Below are 17,861 nucleotides of genomic sequence, written 5' to 3'. Positions count from 1 at the left end.
AACCAACTACCACAACCGACAGCACTACCACTGAGGCTACGACCACAACCACCACTATTGCTCCCACATCTACTGAAACTACAACCACCACAGTTGCCACCACTTCAGATGAACCAAATACCATAACTGACAGCACTACCACTGAGGCTACAACCACAAGCACCACCACTGTTGCCCCCACATCTACTGAAACTACCACCGCCACCGTTGCCACTTCAGATGAACTAACTGCCACAACTGACACCACTACCACTGAGGCTACAACCTTAACCACCACTGAATCTCCCACATCTACCGAAACAATGACCGTAACAGTTGTTACTACAACAGCTGAACCAACTACCACAACTGGTGCCACCACAACCACTGAGACTATAACCACAACAACCTCCACTGCTTCTCCCACATCTACTGAAGCTACAGCAAGCACAACTGCCACCACTTCATCTGAACCAACTACTGCAACTGACAGCACTACCACTGAGGCCACAACCACAAGCACCACCACTGCTGCCCCCACATCTACTGAAAGTACCACCACCACAGCTGCCACCACTTCAGCTGAACCAACTACCACAACTGACACCCCTACCACTGAGGCTACAACCACAAGCACCACCACTGCTGCTCCCACAGCTCCAGAAACTATAACCACCACAGTTGCCACCACTACTGCTTAACCAGCTACCACAACTGACACCACTGCCACAACAACCACCACTGCTGCTCCCACATCTACTGAAACCAGAACCACCACTTCAGCTGAACCAAGAACCCCAAACAACTGACTCCACTACCACTGAGGCTACAAGCCCCCCAACCACCACTGCTGCTCCCACTTCTACTGAAACTTCAGTCATCACATTTGCCACTGCTTCAGCTGCACCAGCTACCACAACAACTGCCACCACTACCACCGAGGCTACAACCTCTATAGCCACCACTGTTTCCCCCATGTTTACTGAACCCCCAACTACCACTGTTGCCACCACTTCAGTTGAAACAACTTCTGCAACAGTGTCCAGCACCACCAATGAGTTTCAACCACAACAGACACCACTAGGACCCCTACTCAGTCCACAGCCTTGGTACCATCTGCCATTTAAACTTAGTGTTCTACCACAGCACCTACCAGTACTACCACTGAGGCTACAACCACAACCACCACCAACCAGTATCCTTCTACAACTTCTGCTGAAAACACAGCCACAGCATCAACCACCTCCTCTTTTGAACCCACCAGGAAAACTCTTAGCACCATCTTTAAACTTACCCTGTCACCGTCTCTCCAAGCATTTCCCTTACTGAGGGCATTACCACAACTGCAATTAGTATTTTAATTGCACTCAGTGTCCATGAGTACCTGAGTCATATTAACTGGATCTGTGACCAGTTAAGATCCAGAGTTCTGGATCTCTTTCTGAATCTCATTATAATACTTCACCAGTTCAGCCCTTTCTGTTCACAATAGTATACCCTCCTACTCAGCTGAAGCTACAATGGCACAAATCATTCAAAAATTTCAGCTCAAGTCTGAACTATTTTCATTTGAAATGAACCTACAGTATCAGCTTACCAGAATCTCTAGACACTATTCTTTGCTATTCCATGATTTTACACTACCACAATTGCTACCTCTGTCTCAGCAAGTGAATCTAGTCTGCTTTCTGACATAATGTAGACATTATATTCAATTCTCTTTGCCACCTCCTCAATTAAAATAAAGTCAACACAGATGTTACCAACTCAGCTGACTTTCTAATCACAGCACCATAATGACCTCAGCTGAAATAATAATCTCCTTAACCTTGTAATACAAACCATACTTGTTAATAGAAAATGCAACCACAGTTAAGTGATTTACTATCACAGTAGAGTTAGCAATTTCACTACCCCTTCAAATGAATTCATAGCCACAATAACATTGCATCAACAATATATGCTGGCTATAATGTCTACTGAACTTTTTGCTGTAGGGCCACCACATCAATTAACCCTACAGTCATACTATCATTTCTTCATACAGTCTTCATACAGTCACTTCATCATTTCTACAACATCGCCATTTATAGTGTATATATTACTACCACATACGATTCTCACTAAACCCTTTATTACCCTATTGGCTGAATCTATAAGCACTGTAACTTCTACTGATATTGCACTCAAAGCTATCCATTACTTATTCATCTGAACCAATGCTGCCTCTATTTATAGTAAATCTACTAATTCATAACATCACATCCACTTAACATAAATGGAAAATTCATAATGACCCCTTCCATTGGAACTCTAATTAGGATGCTTGGAAATGAAATCCTAATGTCTACTGTCATTGTTCTCATACCAGAAACTATAGTATTAGTACCATAGATGATTCTAATGTCAATAACTGCCGGCATATAACTACAGTGGCCAAAACAACCACTTCTAAAACAAGATTACTTGATGACCAATTCAACTGTTATTAAAATGATAGTGAATTTTATCCTGAAAACATTTAGATTTAACAATACTATATATTAGACCTGACCATTTAATGTGGATAGCTTCTACTTTGTGAGGTTTTAGATAACACAATTTTCATACAAAGTATATCCAATCCATTTATTTCTGTTGGTAAACTGTTATGATTAAATAAAAATTTGCCAAATGTGAATACAGTCTTTTATTATTCCAAAGTTTTAGTCTTTAATACACAAATTCCATATGTAATAGGGAAAACAGTCTATATTGTAAGGGTAAAATAAATATACATTTACACATTACAACATTTTTTAAGATTGTGCCAACACTGTTTTCATTTCATTTTCTCTTTAAATCATAAGTAATATTTTAAATGTGTCATCACTATTTTTATTTAATAATTTTGTTTTCTACTACTTTTTTGCAGTAATCTAATAAAGGCATTCAATTAAATACTTAGAATAAATATTTACTTATGCTTGATATCTGCTGAAATACCAGAAATAGTTTAGAAAAAGAAAATAGAATGTCAGTAGTAATAAACTTGTAAATTTGGATCCTTTACTTAGAATTCCTGGCAATTGACAGGTTTAAACCAATGTTGATGGTATATACACTCTACAGCAGTCCTACTAAATTAGAAGCCTCAAGGGTAGCCCAGAAATCTATATTTTTCAAGACATAAGCATACAGGACTGATAACCACTAGTTGAAGCAGTGAATTCAGAAGGGAATCTTTGTGTCTTTGATGTTAGTGAGATTGATTTAAATCAGTGAATATTCTTTAAAGCATTAACAAAAGTCAGTTTCATTCCTTGGCGCTAGTTTTACCTATAAACAAAGGATACTGTATGGTGTGTGGACACATGAGCACATGGTTAGCAGTGGGTATGAAAATGCTTTCCTTATCCAAAAGGAAAAATGTGCTTTCAAGTAATTTAAAACAAATATTTTAATAGCCTCTATACTTCCCTGGTGGCTCAGAGGGTAAAGCGTCTGCCTGCAATGCAGGAGACCTGGGTTCGATCCCTGAGTCAGGAAGATCCCCTGGAGAAGGAAATGGCAACCCACTCCAGTACTCTTGCATGGAAAATCCCATGGACAGAGAAGCCTGGTAGACTACAGCCCATGGGGCCGCAAAGAGTCGGACACGACTTCACTTTCATGCTAATTAGAAATAATTTTAAACTATCCTTTCAAGTCAGTCTTACAGAGGTACTTCCCTCTATATTGCTAACCTGGTTACTATAACTGTATGCAGTTAATGTAATAAAAGTTTATTAGAACCCTTTATTACCTTCCTTCATTGTTTTTTCCACTGAGTGATACTGTGTATTATTTATTAAACATATCACTGGCTGAACTCCTCTTTTTCTCTTTTTAATTATTCATTTGCTCTTGGCAGCGCTAGGTCTTCATTGTTGCACTCATGCCTTCTCTAGTTGCAGCAGGTGGGGGCCACTCTAGTTGTGGTGTGTGAGCTTCTCCCTGTCGTGGCTTCCGTGGCTGCGGCACACAGTCTTAGCAGTTGTGCTGCATGTGGAATGTGGAATCTTCCCAGACCAGGGATTGAACCCATGTTCCCTGTACTGGAAGGCAGATTGTTCACCACTGGGCCCACCAGGGAAATCCATCTTTTATCTTAAAGAAGACATAACTTTTACCATTTTTCAGCTCTACATCTTTTAATCAAGATGAGAAATGTTCTGCAGTAGATTCATTGTGTAAATAAATATGTTTGTAAAGGATGGAAGGACTTTCTCAGTTTTCACATTGTAGGTTCAGTTCAGTTCAGTTCAGTTCAGTTGTTCAGTTGTGTCCGACTCTTTGCAACCCCATGGACTGCAGCAGGCCAGGCTCCTCTGTCCATCACCAACTCTTAGAGCTTGCTCAAACTTATGTCCTTCGAGTTGATGATGCTATCCAACCATCTCATCCTCTGTTGTCCCCTTCTCCTCCTGCCTTAATCTTTCCCAGCATCAAGGGCTTTTCCAATGAGTCAGTTCTTCACATCAGGTAGCCAAAGTGTTGGAGTTTCAGCTTGAGCATCAGTCCTTCCAATGAGTATTCAGGACTGATTTCCTTTAGGATTGACTGGTTGGATCTCCTTGCAGTCCAAGGGACTCTCAAGAGTCTTCTCCAACAGCGCAGTTCAAAAAGCATCAGATTTTTGGTGCTCAGCTTTCTTTATAGTCCAACTCTCACATCCATACATGACTACTGGAAAAACCATAGCTTTGACTATATGGACCTTTGATGGCAGAGTAATGTCTCTGCTTTTTAATATGCTGTCTAGGTTGGTCATAGCTTTTCTTACAAGGATCAAGTATCTTTTAATTTCATGGCTGCAGGCACCATCTGCAGTGATTTTGGAGCCCAGTAATGTCTGTCACTGTTTCCATTGTTTCTCCATCTATCTGCCATGAAGTGTTGGGACTGGATGCCATGATCTTCCATGTTTTTTACATGTTGAGTTTTAAGCCAACTTTTTCACTCTCCTCTTTCACTTTCATCAAAAGGCTCTTTAGTTCTTGCTTTCTGCCATAAGGATGGTGTCGTCTGCATATCTGAGGTTATTGATATTTCTCCCAGCATTCTTGATTCCAGCTTGTGCTTCATCCAGCCCTGCATTTTGCATGATGTACCCTGCATAATTTAAATAAGCAGGGTGACAATATACAACCTTGATGTACTCCTTTCCCAATTTGGGTACTCAGCTGATGTGTGATTTCATCACATCACTAGTATGTTAGGTCAGCTTGCTGAAGGCAGGAACTGATCTCTGTGTTTAAACAGTGTGGGTACCTGACAACTAGTAGGAAATAAATATTTGCTCAATAATAATAATAGTAATAATTTAAGAATGTATTATTAAATGAAGATTTTTTAGAATTGGAACTATGCTATTAAATAATCTTTTAATATACTTTTTAATGTTAAGCTATTCTAATTAGTATTATTTTTCTGAAATGTTAACCTTATAAAATGTTAGAAGATACTTAGTTGAAGTACAACACATATGTGCAGAAAATACCTGTATCATAATGTACAGCTCAATGAATTTTCACCTGATGAGTGAACACTCATCCCCAAATCAAGAAACAGAACATTACCAGCTCTTTAGAAACCTGCCACATGCCCGCACCCAAACACTATCTCCTTTTTTCCTGCCCCTAAAATAAACACTATTCTGATTTCTAACACCATGGACTGCCCTATCTGATTGGGAAAATAGCAAGAATGGAACTGGTACGGCATATACCCTTTTGTGTCCGACTTCTTTGGCTCAGCTTTTTATTTGTGAGATTCATACACATTTTAAAATGATTTGTCTCTGAGGATGGGTGATAGAATACACAAGGGTCCTCCGGGTAAAATTCTTTATATCTCCTGTATATTTGAAATATTTGCTAATTTCCCCCAAAGCAGCGTGGCTAGGGCATAGCAAGTATTGTCTTCATGAATTCACAGTGAAGTCAGAAGGGGCCAAATTGCTTAAGATCTTACAGATTATGGTAAGTTTTAGTGACTTTTCCTTTCCCAAAAGGAAATGCCATTGAGTTTTGAGAAGGAAAATGACATATCTGATTTAATTTTAGGTGGAACTATGTAAATGCTTTGTGGGAGAATGGATTGGAGAATTGAAAAAAGTAGAAAAAAACTTAGGAGGTCTTTGCCATGGATTTGGTAAGAGAAGATAGTGGGTTGAGTGAAAGCACCCAGGACAGAGCATGACGCGCGGTAGTGATGGATACTATATCACTTTCTGATGAGGTCTGAGATGCAGTCATTCCTCCTTCCCTGAGATCAGACCCACCCCAGATGTATTTCATTCAAGGCCAATGAGCATGTCATTTTCTTAAAGTCTCAGCTCTTCTAAATTTCAGTTTCCAAGCCCACAGGATCTTCTCTCTCACTGTTTCTTCTCACGGCATCTCTGTGCGGTTCTGGGCCAGTCTCTCTCATGTACTTTGGCCACAGAAGCTCCCCCTGCCTTTGTCTTCCCTGCTCTCCCCTGCTGCAGTGACCTCCTTCTTCCCCCCTCTCATCCCATGCGCACCCTAGCTGCTGAGATCTAGTTCAGAGCTTACCTGCCCCAAGCTATGACCACTTTCTTCACTCAAAAGTGATTTTCTTTGCTTTCCATATACTTTGGAAAACATCACTCCAAATATGTTGACTTTCAGCCCATTGCTCTCATCCTTCCTGAACCTCTCTCTCATCCTCACAGCTGAGTCCACCAAACCCACCAACCTGTACCCTCTGTTTACCCCTGTTTCTACCCAAGTTCCAGGACTGACCATATCAGAGAAAAAATTATTAAAGTGCTCCAGTGTCAGGCAGACAGGCATGCTTCCTATGCTCATCTTCTGACACTTTCAACCCAGACGAGGTGAACAAGTATCAGATCCCTAGCTCTGAGCGCTGTGACAACAGGGTCCTGCACTGACCACTTGTTGCAGCCTTGAGCAGGGGTTGGATGCTTGCTTATTAGCCCTCATCTGTAAGCTGGTACTTAGTCTCTGATAAGTTGAAGTTCCCTCTGAGTTGCTGGTTAGCATCTAGTTGGTTCCTTCTTTTTCAGGAGGGCTTGCAGTTTTACTTTGTTCTGTTAAGGCCCTGTACCTGATGACTGGGTCTTTCCCAGGAACTTCAGCTCCAGGGGTGTGGGCTCTGTTGACTCCTGGCAGACCGTGACAAAGACTGCGAAACTGCAGAGCTCTTAACAGATTTCTGTACTCGAAGAACCTGTTGGAAGGTTAAACTTCTCCAGGGTGGACGCTTGAGTTCTAATCATGCATCTGCCTAAATCCTGGTTGGGGATTGTAGAGTTTGCATGCCCGACCAGGCTGGCAGCCTTGAGTGGATTTGCTAGGCCCTTTCCATTATTTAGAGATAGACCCTTGCCTCTACTGCCCTGCAGCAGTCTGTCTCTGTCTCACCCTCAGCGCCACCTTGCTGACATCCAGGCCTTCCTGATGCCTCCTGAGATAAGTCACTTGCATCTTCATTCTTTTCACTATTTTTTTGATCTCTTTGATTCACTTCTAAATATTTTTCACTCCATTCCCTCTACCTCACTGCTATTAATATTAATCTTTTTTCCTGACAACTTTATGGAGATGTAATTCACAGTATAAGATTTACTCATTTAAATGAACAATTTACCTCTCCCCATTCTTCTTAACATAAGTGTGCAATAATTGCAGAATGGCCTTAATTAAATGGTTGTTGGATATATGTCTAGAGCAACCTCAGATTCACACACTAAACTTAGCTTGGGACTTATTTTACATGTCTTTAAGATTTAATGGTTCATCAAGGACACGGGGATAAAACTTAATTTTTTAGAGTTGTGAGAGGAGTCAGAGGAGTGCACCCACTTGTAAAGCCACATTTCTTCATACCAAGTGTGAGTAATAGTCCTAGAAAGGACTTACGCAGGTGTTAAGCCTCATTTAGGAGGCTGCAGTGACATATTGCAACAACAGATGGTGCTATGGTGCCATTTTCTTTTTCTTTCTCTCCCATTGCTCCCTCCCCGCCTCCCTTCCTTTTTTCCACCCATTAAAAATACTAATGGGACTTAGGTATAACTCAAGTGAGTAACTTTTGTCTTTTAAGAAGTAGATTTTTTAAAAAAATCTTGAATAAGGAGAGACATGATTGTAGTGCAAAAATAAGACCTGCTGCTTGAGAGTAGAATTTTATTTATTTCATGTATCTTTTTAGAAAACAGAACCTAGGTCAATGGGTTGAAGCTACTGAGATGAAGTTTTGATTCAACATAGGGAAGAATGATCTAGCAAGAGAGTCAACCCAGAAAGGAATACTGAACCCCAGAAAACAGATGCGCTCCCAGTCCATGGCACAGAGAAGCTGGAGTAAGAATTCCCTTCATTTGCTGGCATCTGGCCTGAATATCTAGAATCCTCTTAACTCAAACATCAATTACATACATTTATAAAGTAGAGCTTTTCCCACAAAAACCACAACTACTGTTTAAACAAACTTTCACATTTATAATTGAAGGTAAAATATTACATGCATTGTGAACTGCAATAAGGTTGGAGGTAAATTCTGACAGATCAAGTGCTTGCTTATTTTATTAACTGCCATATAAATCCCCACTGCCCAGAGGAATATCCGATATGTAGTATGCTCTCAATAATTCAATTTATTTGATGACTGAGTAAAAAACTTCAATATTCTATCAATAAAAATACATTTGACATTTCAAGTAGACTTAGAATGGAATCTAGCATAATGTGAAATTAGAAAAAAAAATCACTGATACAGATCAAGCAGTTGTTTGTTTCTATTTGAGTGGTACTCATTATTGTTGCTCCAAGATGTTACCTAAATAATATTTCATTATTTTAAATTTGTTGAAATAACATTCTATCATAGATTTTGGGAACTGAATTGAGTAAAAAATAAATCCATCCATTTATGAAAATCACATAAGAAAATATGAAATTTTCCTTTTTTTAACTTCTGCATTTAGTGACTTTATGCAAAGCACTCATTGAATAAATGCCAGTTCTGAAAGGGCTTTTGAAAATTTCTTTGCCTGTTTGTGTGTTTTATAATGACTTTTCATGCATTTAAATTAACTGAATAATACGAATGCTCACTAACCACTATATTTTTAAACCTCTTGTCTGGCTTGCTAGTTTCCAGGTTAAACAATAAAAATGATGAACTAAAATAGAACCTTTAGCTAAAAATTGCCTCAAATCAGAGATCAGGAGTGATCCTACTGGTCTCACTAATCAGGGGACCGAACATAATCTAATTGTAAGACTACGGCGTAATTTAATCCAAAGGGTTTTTTTGTGTGTGGGTAAAAATATTCAATAATTTGACAGAGCATTAATTGGTGAATTTGAAAGAGACCAATTTAGGTTGCTTCCCTGTCCTGACTGTTGTTAATAATGTTTCAGCGAACACTGGGATGCATGTGTCTTTCTGAATTTCGGTTTTCTCTGGATATGTGCCCAGTATTGCTGGACTGCTGAGTCATACGGTAGTTCTATTTTTAGATTTTTAAGGAACCCCCATACTGTTCTCCTTAGTGGCTGTATCAGTTTACATTCCCACCAATAGTGCAAGAGGGTTAGCAAAAATCCAACTAGAACTTAACCTAAAAATGGTGAATACATTTGAAAGAAGACTTTTGAAAGGGTTAAACTGTGTGCATGTGTATATTTACACACATGCACACACACATTTTTTTCCCCTAAATATTTCAGGGAATTCCATCACTTTTTTTTTTTTTAACAACATTTTCTAAGTTAGTGCTTCTCAGACTTTGGTATGCATTAAAGTCATCTCAGAGTACAATCCCCCCTTTAGATTAAGTCACTCAGGTGTGAGGCCTGGGAGTAAGCATTGCCAAGAAGTCTTCCCATTCCTTTGCAACTCTGGAACTTGGTTTGTTTTTTTCTTTTTGTTCTCAAAAAGGAGAGATACAGGCTCTCCAGTGGACTGTCTGCACTTCTTCATCCTGAGCTGGCTACTAGCCTGAAAGATAGTAGGAGATTCTGACCAGGATGATTAAACTGGTTTTGTCAGTTCCCTCTTGGGGACTAATTTTTTTTTCAATTGACAATTGGTAGGGTTAGAACAGATGGCCTACATGTTATTCAGATTTATTAAATTAGATGAATCTCTAGCTAGTCAATTAGTACGAGTGATATATTTGTCATCAGTTCAGTTCACTCACTCAGTTGTATTTGACTCTTTGTGACCCCATGGACTGCAGCACACCAGGCTTCCCTGTCTATCACCAACCCCCAGAGCCTACTCAAACTCATGTCCATTGCATCAGTGATGCCATCCAACCATCTCATCCTCTGTCATCCCCTTCTCCTCCCGCCTTCAATCTTTCCCAGCATCAGGGTCTTTTCAAATGAGCCAGTTCTTTGCATCAGATGGCCAAAGTATTGGAGTTTCAGCTTCAGCATCAGTACTTCCAATGAACATTCAGGACTGATTTCCTTTAGGATGGACTGGTTGCATCTCCTTGCAGTTCAAGGGACTCTCCAGAGTCTTCACCAACACCACAGTTCAAAAGCATCAATTCTTTGGGCGCTCAGCTTTCTTTATAGTCCAAATCTCACATCCATACATGACTACTGGAAAAACCATAGCTTTGACTAGATGTCATAAAAGAACAAAGTTTTTGAATTATTTTTTGATTACTTACTGTATGAGTCATTTTTTTAAAATGTGCTATTCAAATACTATTCTTTACCAAGAACTTCCTGTGCTACTTTTGCAAAGATCTCTTGGGATATACGTGTTGGATACTAATTGTTAACTTCTAGAGTTATTTCTAGACTCCAGCCTACTACCATTTAGATTTTGCTGAGTCACAGTGACATTTTTCCCTATGTAAAGCAGAGGCGGCCTCAGCCATTAAACATGGAGATGTTGGAAGATCCTTGTTTAATCAAGTTCCCTTTAACTAAATTTCCTAGTGCCCCTTTGAAAGAAGGAAGATTTCAGTGAATACACTAGCAATTATTTATATATCATCTTTGCCACCTCTCAGGGAAAGAGTGTTCAGGAGAGACACATTTTTCTGGAAGCTGTGGGAAGAGGATTGGAAAGTTGTGGAGCAAGGGAGGAGAGTCTGAAAAGGCCAAAGTCTAGGGAGCAGAGAGTTATGCACCTATAAGAAGAAGTGCCCCCAAGGGGAGGAAGATGGCCATGCTGAGTGGGAAAGAAAGCAATGGCAAATACCAAATATTTTATCATGGCCTGAAGTCAGAAGAAAGGGTAAATGAGGGATGTTGCTAAAAGTGAAGGGAATGTAACATGACCTATAATTTGAGAACTGTTTTTTCCTCTTTGGAGGGCCAGAAGGAAGTAGCTCCCAAAGGTTTCTTATATTAACTACTACCTTACTTTTCCATCTAAGGTGGATCCCATCCTGGGGAAAGTGGAAGGGAAAGTCGCTCAGTCGTGTCTGACTCTTTGCCACCCCATGGACTACACAGTCCTTGGAATTCTCCAGGCCAGAATACTGGAGTGGGGAGCCTTTCCCTTCTCCAGGGGATCTTCCCAACCCAGGGATTGAAACCAGGTCTCCTGCATCACAGGTAGATTCTTTACCAGCTGAGCCACAAGGGAAGCCCCCATACTGGGGAATGATGGTGTGTTACTTGATTCAGTTCATAGTTGCATGGACCCATTATCGTTGATAACATGGTTGCATCAGTCAATTTGATTATTTCTCAAAATTCCAGGTATAAATATCACTGTTCAAATTGAAAAATTGTTCCTGGAGTTAAGTGTGTGGTGATCAATGTTTGAGAATGGATAAAGAGCATACGAAAATATACCATGACCATTGAACCCCCTGGAAAACAGCCAGGGAGTATTTTTCCATTTTGGCAGCTTGCTTATGTGAGTCTTATCCTCAGTCATTACAGAAAATTCTACTAGTTTTTGTAATCTTCGAAAAAAAAAAAAAGAATGAATACTTCTAGTTATTGCAGAAAAGTCAATTTATTAACTTTCAGCCACTCACTGTCAATCACAAGTCTGGTGTTTTTATTCATACAGTATGTACGAAACAAAATTGTAAAGTATCAACTTAGGAGAGCTGAGGCCATGTGTAAGTAGGGGTGATTTTTAAAGGGAAGAAGCAAGACGATTTTCTCCTTGCTTACAAAGGTAAAATAAAACATTTCTTTTTCAGAGATGAAAGTGATTTTAGATACCATTTAATCCTATCCAATCTCTTCATTTATTGACTGGAAAAAAATTCAGGGAAGTTAAAACTTTTGCTGGAATTTATATGGAGAATCCCAGGGATGAGGGAGCCTGGTGGGTTGCCGTTTATGGGGTCGCACAGAATCGGACACGACTGAAGCGACTTATCAACAGCAGCCGCAGCAGGGCTTCCCAGGTGGCTAAAGTGGTAAAGAATTTGTCTGCGAATACAGGAGACACAGGAGAAATGGGTTTGATCCCTGAGTTGGGAAGATTCCCTGGAGGAGGAAATGGCAACTCACTCCAGTGTTCTTGCCTGGGAAATCCCATGGACAGAGGAGCCTGGTGGTCTACAGTCCATGAGGTCACAAAGAGCTGGACACGACTGAGTGTGCACACATACAGCTACTAATTGTCTCATATGGGACTAGTACTAGGCAAAGTAAGAAACGTCTACTAAAAAGAATTAAAAAAGAAACTTCTACTAGATCTCATGATTTTGAGACTGATACCCAAGAGTGCTTAATACAAAATCCTATTCTTTTCACGCTATCATGTTGCTTGTCTACTAAATAATAACAAAAAAGACTTGTTGCAGCATCATGATAATCATCAGTGTAAACATGAACACAAGCATTTTATAGCATTTACTAAGTGCCCGGAGTGAGAGAAGCACTTTACCCACGCTATCTCATTTGGGCTCCACCATGACCCTGTGAGACAAGTACTGTCATTATTCCTATTTTATAGATGAAGACTGTGAGAAGCAGAGTTGAGGTAACTTCTCCAAGACCACATGATAAGGGGCAAAACCAGTTTGGAATCCATGGTGCTTCTGGCTTCAGACTGTGCCATCCGACCGCCCTGTATTCAGCCTCTCACTTGCACAGCACTTTATAGTTTATATAGTTTCACCTCCATTAATCCTTAGGCCAATACTCTAAGCCTTGTGTGCCTATTACTATCATTTTACAGATGAGAACGTGAGCTCAGAGAGGATAAGCGATTTTCCAAGTGAAAACAGCTGGTAGCTTACAGAAGCTGGTCTGTCTGACAATTTTCATGCTGATGAATTCTATCTGAGCTGAAGATTAGCAGAAGGATGTGCAATAATTAAAGTTCACGTTGCTGGAAGGTTTCCAGAGACCCTGATTATTGGAGAGAATTTAGGGTATTAGTGGGCTTCCCTGGTGGCTCAGAGGTTAAAGAATCTGCCTACAATGTGGAAGACCTGGGTTCAGTCCCTGGGTTGGGAAGATCCCCTGGAGAGGGGAACAGCTACCTACTCCAGTATTCTTGCCTGGAGAATTCCATGGACAGAGGAGCCTGGTGGGCTACAGTCCACAGGGTCACAAGAGTTGGACATGATTGAATGACTTTCATTTCACTGGGGTATTAACAGGTTCAGAAAGGAGGAAATTCTAAACAGAAGAATTTTAGGGGTACTTACTTATATTTAATACTGTGCAGTCAGCAGCCTACCTGTAAATTCATTTTTATCTGGTGATTTGGGAATAAGTGTTGAGTTTTTAGTAAAATTTTTTTTAAGCATTTAAAGATTCAGACCTAAGAATAAAACTGAGTGATAATTGTGTACATATTTTTTTCCTCCAATGACAAGGAAAGCAAAATACCAATCCTTTTCCAGGATGAAAATGTAGACTATAACAATATTTATTATGAAAATATAATAAATAATAATGACTCCTACATGTTTCCTTGATGAAAATGGCATATAAGTGACAAAGTACAAATAGAAATACAGATTACAAAGTAATTACATGACAATGCTCTTTACATTTCTTGAGACAGTTGGTTTCATTCTTACTGTTTTTATTTAAATCCTTTTGAGTGACACAGAAAATACCCAGTTTCCAGCTTTGTGGGAATTTCCCTCATTTGTCTCTTGTGTGTGCTCAGTCACCTCAGGCGTGTCTGACCCTTTGTGACCTCGTGGACTGTAGCCACCAGGCCTCCTCCGTCCATGGGATTCTCCAGGCAAGAATACTGGAGTGGCTTGCCGTGCCCTCCTGCAAGGGATCTTCCCGACCCAGGGATCGAACCAGCGTCTCCTGCGCCTTCTGCACTGCAGGCAGACTCTTCACCGCCGAGGCGCCGGGGAAGCCTACATTTGTCTCTTAGCCTGCGTAATAACAACAGCAACTAGAGTACTTATAGTGTGCCTGGTCAATAAAGAGGGAAGTAATGCTGCCCCCATTACCATCCATATGCCTCTGGATGAGGAGGAACCTATAACAATTGTCCCTGGAACAACCCCACTGTCTACTTTTCAGCCTGCAGTGACCAGTACAACTACTATGATCACAGCAAAGGCACCAACAACCACCACAGCCTCAACTGAAGCTATTACCATAAAGCTCCCTTCCACCATGTCACCTGCACCCACAACTGACACAGTTTCAACTGAACCTACAAACACAACTGCCACAACCTCCACTTCAACTGAAGCTGCTACCGGAATGGAAACAACCACCGGCATTTCAACTGAGCCATCTACCATGATGGATGCTACCACCCACATGAGAGAACTTACACTTTGATTGAGCATAATACCACCATAAAAACTGTAACCATGTCAACAGAAGTTATACCTAGCATTGCTCCAACAAACCTTGTAACAATAACTACTTCAATAGAACGCACGATTCCTGTGCCTACAACCATCACAACCTCTTCTACACCTATCACAACAGCCATCCTGACTTCTAGTAAGTCTATAAATATTACCTCTTCAGTTGATCCCCAAACCCTTTGACTACAGGTACTTCAACTGAACTTTTGACAAAAAGAGAAATGATCACTTCCACAGAATCTGAAGATGATAATTTCTAGTGAACCTACTACTATTACAGATATAACCGCCTCTCCATTTGAAATTACAATAAATGCAATCAATACCACCTCATTCATTGAGGCTGCAAGTACTACAATTTCTACTGAACCTATTACACTTAGAGATATAATAACCTCTTCAGCTGAAACTACAAATAAAATAACTCAAGTTTCTGTTTCTACTAAACCCTCCACCACAGCACCAACTATTCTTGAACTGAAACTAAACCTTCACCACTGTGCCTCCAACCAAAAAAGTCACTCTCATTTAAATTTAATTTCCAAGTACTACTAAATGTACAGATAAAAAAGCAAGAACCAAAACTTTATTTATAAATACTCATAACTTTTTTCAAAAGCTACAAATAAAGAAACACCTCAAGAGAATTTATAACACTTCAAATAAGTCTATAACCCAATGGCTTTAACTACATCAATCACAATGGGAACCAATACTTCAGCTGAATTTACAGTCACCACTAACCTATTACCTGGAGAAGGCAATGGCACCCCACTCCAGGACTCTTGCCTGGAAAATCCCATGGATGGAGGAGCCTGGTGGGCTGCAGTCCATGGGGTCGCTAAGAGTCGGACACGACTGAGCAACTTCACTTTCACTCTTCACTTTCCTGCATTGGAGAAGGAAATGGCAACCCACTCCAGTCTTCTTGTCTGGAGAATCCCAGGGACAGGGGAGCCTGGTGGGCTGTGGTCTATGGGGTCGCACAGAGTCAGACACGACTGAATCGACTTAGCAGCAGCAGCAGCAGCAAACTATTACCAAGACAGCCATCACCCCACTTCCACTTTATCTCAACTCCTCTATAGCCAGCACTCAAAGTAAACCTGTAATATGTACAACTTTGCATTTGCAACCAGCTCAGCCATCGCTACTTATTCAGTGAAACTCATCTCTCTCACAATAGTCACCTCAGTATCATATATTCATTCTGCCCCACATTGACCACTAACGTGGTTAACTGAGATGACAGCAACTAACATCCAAGTAACAAAGGCTGCAGCTACCAAAGCTACCATTGCTTTTAAGGAATCAACAAGCACAATAGGCCATCTTCACTGTTTCAGCTGAATCAAAAAGCACATATGTTCTACATATTTTACTACCACAAAGACACCATAATTTCAGTCAGTTCAGTTCAGTTCAGTCACTCAGTCATGTCCAACTCTTTGCGACCCCACGAATTGAGCACACCAGGCTTCTCTGTCTATCACCAACTTCCGGAGTTCACTCAAACTCACCCTTCATCGAGTTGGTGATGCCATCCAGCCATCTCATCCTCTGTCGTCCCCTTCTCCTCCTGCCCCCAACACCATTACTGTCACTAAGATTTACAACCATAACAAAACCAACACAACAATGGAAATATCAGCTGCCACAAGAAATGATGCTGTACATTTGTATGAACTTGTGGGAGTCATTTGGATTGTTGTGAGATCAAATGATGTGATATTTTTCAGTTGAGTCTAAAACCACAACTACAACCACCATGTTGGGTTGATGGACTACCATAACTGTTCCCAGCATTACTTTAAAAAGAAAACAGAAAAACACGGCAACAACACAGTGATCTTTTCATAGAAAAGAATCTTTAGTTATTTTCTCTAACTATCCTATTATTTAGTCCCCTCTGCTGCTGCTGCTGCTGCTGCTAAGTCGCTTCAGTCGTGTCCGACTCTGTGTGACCCCAGAGACGGCAGCCCACCAGGCTTCCCTGTCCCTGGGATTCTCCAGGCAAGAACACTACCATCTCTCATATCAAATTTATATCTATACCAATTGTAGGCAATTCTCTAGCCAAGAGCAATATCTCACTGGAAGTTTATCACCCTCTCAAGGACAAAAGACAACCATTTAGCCCATTACTATTCCATTGCTGTAATTACCTAAAACCCACATTGTCTTCCACACTTAATAGATCACCATTTTTTAATAACTGAACTTTTAATTTAAAAAGCTTATCAGTTTTCCTAAAAGCTTTAGATCATATATATTTGCATAAAATGAACCTAATTTGTTGTTGAAAAAGCCTTCTCTAAGAAATGTATGATAAAAATCTCATAGTAAAATTACTATTAATATCTGTTGTTAAATACCAATGTATCTAAAGGATGAACATTAAATGTAGATGTTAAATAAACCTATATAGGATAATTTTAATTATTACATGTTGTTTCCTATGTATGCAATACAAAAATGTGGTTATTTTCCTCCTCTAATGGTTTTGTCTTTAGCATATTGGCTGCTATTAACATTACTTTGTTTGTTTTGGCTATTCCAAATGGAAGCACTACCTAAATACTGAAGAAGATCCCAAGGAAGAAAATAACTATGCAGGCGTATTAATGAAATTATTAATTTGGACTTTGTTTATAATTTCTAATTGATGAAATTTAAATTGATGCTTACAATGACCAGGCTCCACTGGAAATTTCTGAAGCAAAATCAGTGAGGGAGCCAGGAATATATCTTTTACAAATCAGTAGACATTGAAAAATTATTTTAATAGTTAGTTATTAAGAGCGTCTTAGTCTGGTCAGGCTTGCAATAAGCTAATACCATAGACCGAGTGGCTTATAAACCACAGAAATTTATTTCTCGTAGTGGGAAGTCTGAGAAGGCCAAGGTTAAGAGTCTGGCAGATTTAGTATCTAGTGAGAGTTTCCTGGTTTATCAACAGCTGCCTTTTCTCTGTGGCTTCATAAAGTGAGAGGGGAAGGTAGCTTTGGGTCTCTTTTATAAGGACACTCACCCTATTCATGAGGGCTTCACCATTATAACCTAATTACCTTACTGT

Source organism: Oryx dammah, unplaced genomic scaffold (assembly GCF_014754425.2).
Source record: "Oryx dammah isolate SB20612 unplaced genomic scaffold, SCBI_Odam_1.1 HiC_scaffold_22, whole genome shotgun sequence".
Taxonomy (NCBI): domain Eukaryota; kingdom Metazoa; phylum Chordata; class Mammalia; order Artiodactyla; family Bovidae; genus Oryx; species Oryx dammah.
The sequence above is the reverse complement of the archived record's forward strand: the minus strand, read 5'-3'. Positions refer to the sequence as shown.